This window comes from Halichoerus grypus, chromosome 1 (genome assembly GCF_964656455.1).
Source record: "Halichoerus grypus chromosome 1, mHalGry1.hap1.1, whole genome shotgun sequence".
Lineage (NCBI taxonomy): Eukaryota > Metazoa > Chordata > Mammalia > Carnivora > Phocidae > Halichoerus > Halichoerus grypus.
Genome location: NC_135712.1, coordinates 57,645,815 through 57,652,760, shown reverse-complemented (window position 1 = coordinate 57,652,760; position 6,946 = coordinate 57,645,815). Strand labels below are relative to the sequence as shown.

At 39.8% G+C, this 6,946-nt stretch overlaps 1 pseudogene; it reads right to left on the bottom strand.

The window, feature by feature from the left end:
* Positions 1-2,972: 2,972 nt before the first annotated feature.
* LOC118519235 (small ubiquitin-related modifier 2 pseudogene) lies at positions 2,973-3,263 on the bottom strand (annotated as a pseudogene).
* Positions 3,264-6,946: the final 3,683 nt, after the last annotated feature.

Below are 6,946 nucleotides of genomic sequence, written 5' to 3'. Positions count from 1 at the left end.
GAGGGTATGTGCTATGGTGAGTGCTGTGAATTGTGTAAGACTGATGAATCACAGACCTGTACCCCTGAAACAAATAATACATTATATATTAATAATAAAAAAAAAGAAATAGAAAGAAGGAAAAGAAAGACAACAAACATTATACTGTACTCCTTTAACCCTGGAAAACAATGCAAAAAATTATTCCCGGATGAGTACATATGGCTGAAAAGTGATAACCTATGATCATATAGTTAGTCTGTTGCAAATCGGATTTGCACTGAATCAGACTTCAAAACTCATCATGCTAGGAGGTCTCTTTTAATACTCACACTTTTTTGGATTAACAATCCAAATTTTATTTTTAACCTGTATCATTTAAATCACAAATACTTAGTATGAATACCATAAGTGCTAAAACACTAGCAAGTCATAATGCAAATTCAAATTCATGGGGTACTTTAGTATTTGAAAGTTCTTTACATACATTACCTCTTGCATTTCTCTTGACAGTATAAAATGAATATTTTTTACATCATCTCTTTTTTAAAAATGGACAAGTCAAGGTTTAGGGAGGTAACAGACAGACTTGTGGGGGGTGGCACAGTGATGTTTGTGTCAGAATGTGAACCTGAGTCTTCTGGCTTCAAGTCCAGCATAGCTGCATTACTCTGTTGTGTTCAGAATGTTTTGCAGAGGAAACATCTGTAGCTTTTTCTTCCTGGGGGCAGACAATCAGGAGCAGGACAACAAAGAGTGCACATTCTTTCTCAGTTATCTTTGACAGCTGTTTCCTTACACTAACGATTTCAAGAGTTGTCCTTCTTCCATTTCCTTCCTCTTCTACACTGAGAATCTATCGAGCGTTTTATATTCATTGTGGTAGGTATTTAGGCTTTCTCATCCTGGAGATATGCTGCTCCTCTCCCCTCTCTTGCAATGACCTTATTTACTGAGACTTCAAACACAATCAAACTGTTTGCATTGTGGATGCAAGAACCTTGCTACTACCCGGAGCACCTAACTGCTGGCAAAAACGAGTCCTGCTGGCTGCTATCTCTGCCAAAGGGGAGAAGGCTCTCGGTTTACTTATCCACTCATTTGGGAGCTCTTCCTCTGCTTGGGTAACATTTTCTTTCAATTTCTTTGCAACATTTTTTACGTCCAAATTCCTTTCCTTGGCAAGTAGGGGCCTGAGGGCTTTGCTCTTGGCTGGGGTTCCGAAAATTTGCACTGAGCTTGATAATAACATGAAGCTTCACAGAGGAATGGATTGTAGAGCAAAGGGGAAACTGGAGTCCAGAATCTTGGGGTAAGTGAAGCTGGGAGTCAAGTAGGCCAAATACAGAATTTTTTTCTAAAGGGCAAGGGGATGAATCATGGTAGAAAACCAACCCTAAGGCCAAGAGGCCAGGTCCAAGGTGAGAAGAAGGCAAGGACTAGCCTAGAAGAGCCTACAAAGACAGAGCATGAGGAGTTTTATTAAAGCACCTAGATAGAAGATCCTTTTTTTTTAAAGTCCAGGAGCACAAATTTTGTTCTAATCTCTTTATTCTTCATTTAAAAATCTCAGTTCCAAATGGGATGAAGGGGAAGGTGGTCTCAAGAGCTTCAAGTCAGGCATTGAGAAATGGAAAATTATACTGGTCTCAAAGGGCATTCAGGGACATATAAGAATACTAGCAAGACTTACACTTAAAAATATTAATTTTCATGAGCCACGAACTAATATTTCAGTGACACAAGAGCAGTTTCCTCTCTTCCTAGCCATTCTATTTCTTAGTACTTAGTGCTTGAGTTCAAGTTTGACACTGAGTCTACAACTCCCTATTCTTATTAAATCATTTATTTTAATTTACCTTCCCTGACTTCTCTAGGCATCTGAGAATGCAGCTCCCACTCTAGAGGCATAAACAAACTTTATTTCCACTCCTTCCCTTTTTTTTTCCCCTTTTCTTTTCATTTAGGAATCTCAATTCCAGAGCCTCAAAACTTCAATCAATGCCAAAGTAATTCCTCTCCTTCCAAGATTAATGGGGAACCTACTTTGTTCTTGGCACCCTTACTATGTTGTTTAATTAATGAACTATTAAACAACCCTACAGACATTAAATAACATGATATAGATCATGTCATGAGGCAATTCATGATTAATTTCCAGTGTGCATCAAAAGTTGTAAGTTAGGAGAGTGAGGTTAGAAATGACTTTTTTTTTTTTTTAAGATTTTATTTATTTGACAGAGAGACACAGTGAGAGAGGGAACACAAGCAGGGGGAGTGGGAGAGGGAGAAGCAGGCTTCCCGCGGAACAGGGAGCCCGATGCGGGGCTCGATCCCAGGAACCTGAGATCATGACCTGAGCCGAAGGCAGACGCCCAACTGACTGAGCCACCCAGGCACCCCTTATTTTTCATTTTTAACAAGAAGTTTATTTAAATAACGAGACACTTCACTTGAAGGGAAAATCACCTATGATTCATTTCTTTTAAAGTAATTTATACCTACTTAAAGAGAGTTTGCCCTACATGTAACAACTATATACAAAAAAAGTTATAAAATTGTCCTTGGTTTTACAATGACAAATGAAAAAAATAAAAATTCTCCAATTGAACAAGGTATGCAAGGACCTTTATGCTGTTCTTTTTTTGTTAAACAGTGAGAGCAAAATAACTTACTGAGATACAAAGATAGGAGCTGAATGCCACGAATGGTGAAAGGGGGTGTTTTCACAGAACCAGTGTTTTTCCCCATCTCATGTCCCTTTGATGTCAATCAAAACATATCACTGGCCATTTAGTTAAAAAAATGCAATATGCTTCTGCACATACACAGTTACATTTTATGCAATAAAGGAATGAGGAAGGGGAAAAATGAAAGAATCAAGAAAAACTACTGTAGTAGTCAGGATGTGGTGGAAGCAAATTGCAGTTTTCCAATCGAGAAGGTCCTCTTTGGTCTGGAGGAACAGAATTTTGAAGTAGCAGGTTCCCTTTTTAGTAAACACCTCCTGTCTGCTACTGGAACACATCACATCAATTGTATCTTCATCCTCCATCTCCAACTGGGCAGAAGTGTCTGTTTCATTGGTTGGTTGTTCATCAAATAGGAATCTGATCTGCCTCATTGACAAACTGTCATTCACAATAGGCTTTCATTAGTTTACTAAGTGCTGTGGGCCTCTTCATCTTAAATGGCACTGCAGAACCATCCTGCTCCACCGCCTTCAAATTAATAGGATCATTGTTCTCAGTTTTGACTCCTTCCTTGTACTTTTTATTGGCCATGGTGTGTGCCAGTCTCCTCAGCTGCCACTTCACAAAAGAAATACAAGGTCCACACTGAATGAACATATAGCAGGACCAGGAGCAGCCAAAGAGGGAGACAGCTGGTGATGTGTCTTTAGATACAACACCAAAGGCACAATTCCCTAAAGAAGTAATTGATAAGCTGGTCTTTATTAAAATTAAAAACTTTTCCTCTTCATAGGACACAGTCAAGAGAATGAAAGGACGAGGCACAGATGGGGAGAAAATATTTGCAAAATACATATATGATAAAGGACTGTTATCTAAAATATACAAAGAACAAGAATAAGAATATGAATAACCTAATTTTCAAAAGCCCAAAGACCTGAACAAGACATCTCACCAAAGAAGATCTACTAGTGACAAATAAACACCTGTATAAACAACAATGAGCTGTCACTACACGCTGTTAGAATGACCGAAGCCCCAAACACTAACAACAACAAATGCTGGCAAGATATGGGGCAACAGGAACTCTCATTCATTTCTGGTGAGAATATAAAACTTTGGAAGACATTCTGACAATTTCTTACAAAACTAAACGTACTCTTAGCTACAATCTAGCAATTCCACTTCTTAGTATATACCCAAAGGAGTTGAAAACTTATGTGCACATAAAAACTTGCATGAGGATGATTACAACAGCTTTGTTTACAATTGCCAGAACTTGGAGGCAACCATGATGTCCTTGGTGAATGGAAAAACAAACTGTGCTCCATCTAGACAATGGACTGTCGTGCAATGTTTAAAAAAAAAAAAAAAAAAGGAGCTATCAAACCATGAGAAAAAACATAGAAGAAACTTAAAAGCATGTCACTAAGTAAAAGAAGCAGATCTGAAAAGGCAACATACAGTATGATTCCCATTATGTGATATTCTGGAAAAAAAACAAAATTATGAAGAAAGTAAAGGACCAGTGATTGACAGAGCTTGGGGTGGGGGAAGAAGGGATGAAGGGAGTACACAGGATTTTTAGGATGTAAAACTATTCTATATGTACCATAATGGTAGACACATGTCATTATACATTTGTTGAAACCCATAGAATGTATAACACTGGGTGAACCCTAATGTGTGGTATGAACTTTGGGTGATAATGATGTATCAGTGTGGGTACAAATGTACCAATATGTGCAGGATGTCGATAGTGAAGGAGGCTCTACGGGGGAGGAAGGCAAGGGATATATGGGAAACCTCACGCCTTCTGCTCAATTTTTCTGTGAACCTAAAACTAAAGTCTATTAAAACACACACACACACACACACACACACACACACACACACAACTATAAAGGAAGAAGTCTATTAAAAGTAGAATTAAACACTTACAGAAACTGAAGTGCCTCTAAGAAATCTTCAGTCATCTAAAATAGTTTGAAAGCAAGTGACAATCCTTCATTTTATAACTAATAACAACATAATAAAAAACCACAATATATTTACTATATTGCAATACATATAACATATAATATATACATATGTTAACAATTCAGTTCACACCTCTTAAGGACCTTTACTAAATCTTTGCAAACATTATCTTCTTTGTTTCTCACTGTAGCCTTATGAGCCAAGTATTGTCTTAACTCATTTTATGTAGATGTACAGGAAAGATCAGTGAGTTACTCGAGGTCACAGAACTAGTAAATGGAAGAGACAGTGCCAACCCAAAACTGTTGCCGGCCAACCTGGCCCTCTTTTTGAAACCATGCCGCATAGGGTTAATAAGACTGAAACTAGCAGAAAGTTTAAGGCTTATTTTTCAGAGAACTGCTTCTCCCTAATCAGCTATTGTGTCTTTTCAGACCCCACTAACAAATCCACTAGCTGTCTCTGCAGAAGCCTGTACTCAAGGTCAACTGATAGGGTTCCAGCCTTTTAACAAGCAAGGCCTTCTTTCCTTACCCGAGATAATGAGCCTAAGACCCCATCCAGTTTATACTGGCTCTCAGAGCATAGCCCCTTCTCCTTGTCCTAAAATAACCTCCTGATGTCAGGGGCTGAACTTTGCCTCATTTTGATGATGTTAAGTCTCTACCCCAAAGTTAACATGGGATGTATATTACATATGTTCATTCCATGTGCATGCTCTACCTTTCCTCATGAATATTCCTAAGTTTCCCTGCCCTTTTCTCAATATGTATGTAATCTCAACCCTTAGGATCATAAAAAAACTTGTTCTCTCCCCCTTTAGGGAGGCAAATTTGAGGCTTGTCCTCCCATCTCTTTTCCTTGTTTTGGCTGCTTCTCAAATAAACTCTTGCCTTGCTGCAAATCTGATGTCTCAGTGATTAGATTTGCTGCACATTGGGCAGATGGACTTGGATTCAGTTACACTTTATTCTGGTCTTTTATTCCATGGGGCTGAGCAGGACTTAGAACAGCCGGTGTGAGAAGAAAAACAAAAAAAAAAAAGACAGTACACACAGTCCATCTGTGCCTTTAAAAGACTTTGCTTCCTGAGTTTTCCAGAAAACTGTCTGACGGGTGCTGGCTGGGCCTATCCTGTGCGGAGGGCAGAGAACAAATCTGGTGCTGCCCAGAAGGGTCCTATCTGCCTCTTGGGTGAACACAACTAGGAAATGCTGAAAAGGCCATTGAAAGAGTATTCTAGTAGTTCCTATCCCCCACTCGGGCCCCCACACATGTTCTCTGAGAGGCTGTTCTGTAAGGCTGCTATTCTGGATCCTGGAAGTCTAGGAGTGGACAAAACAGGGAAGGTTCATATTCCAGTAGAGGAGACAGCACATGCCAATGAAGGCCCTGAGCTGAGAATGCAGATACATGGAAGCAGCCAAAGCTGCCTGTGGTTGCACCCTAGTGAAGCTGGGAAAAGGCTCTGGAGGAGTGGTCAGGCAGGAGGAGGAGGCCCTGTAGCCATGGAGGGCCAGCCATAGGGCAGAAGTCTTGTTCACATTTTATGCCGCTCCTATGTTTCCTCCTGATCTGCTTTCTGCTTCCTCCCATTGATGCTTGTGTGTTGACATCAAGGCTGATGGAGACCCTGTGGCCACCAGGGGGTGAAGCTTGACTGGTACCATGGCCTGTCAGAAAAGTGTATTAGGTTAAAAAGAGAGAGGATTGGAAGATACAATTGAGCTCTGTTTCCTGAGCCACAGAGCTGGCACCAGGTTCTGTTGAAGGAAGCACAATCCAAAGCCTTGTTTCCAATTTATGCTGCCCACCAAGGCCTCTTCATGGAAAAGAGTTCTGGAAGAAGGCAGTTAGATTCATTTTTTACCATACCAAGTATGTGTACGATGCTTTAGAAGTGGAAGGCATTTTGGAGATCTGTGTTTAGCTGCCTCTTGGATAGTGTTCCTAATAAGGAGTTTTGGCATCTAACTCCCTAAGGATTCCTAGTTCATCCTTTATTTCCAATAAGACTGAAATTCTGTGTTCCCTCACACTGTCATTCCTCTCTCCTGCTCAGGCTCTCTCTGTCCTGGCTAACTTTTTCAGATTCCTTATTTCCAGGCTCAGAGTCACTTCCATCAGAAAGATTTCTTAGAACCATCCCAGGCTGACATCAGTTGGGCTTTTTTTTTTTTTTTTAAATCTCATAGAGGCTTTTGTGTACTGAAAACAATACTTACAGTAGCCTGTGTTATCACTGACATTCAATAGTCTACAGTTATAAATTGAAAAACATACTTTCTCTAAGC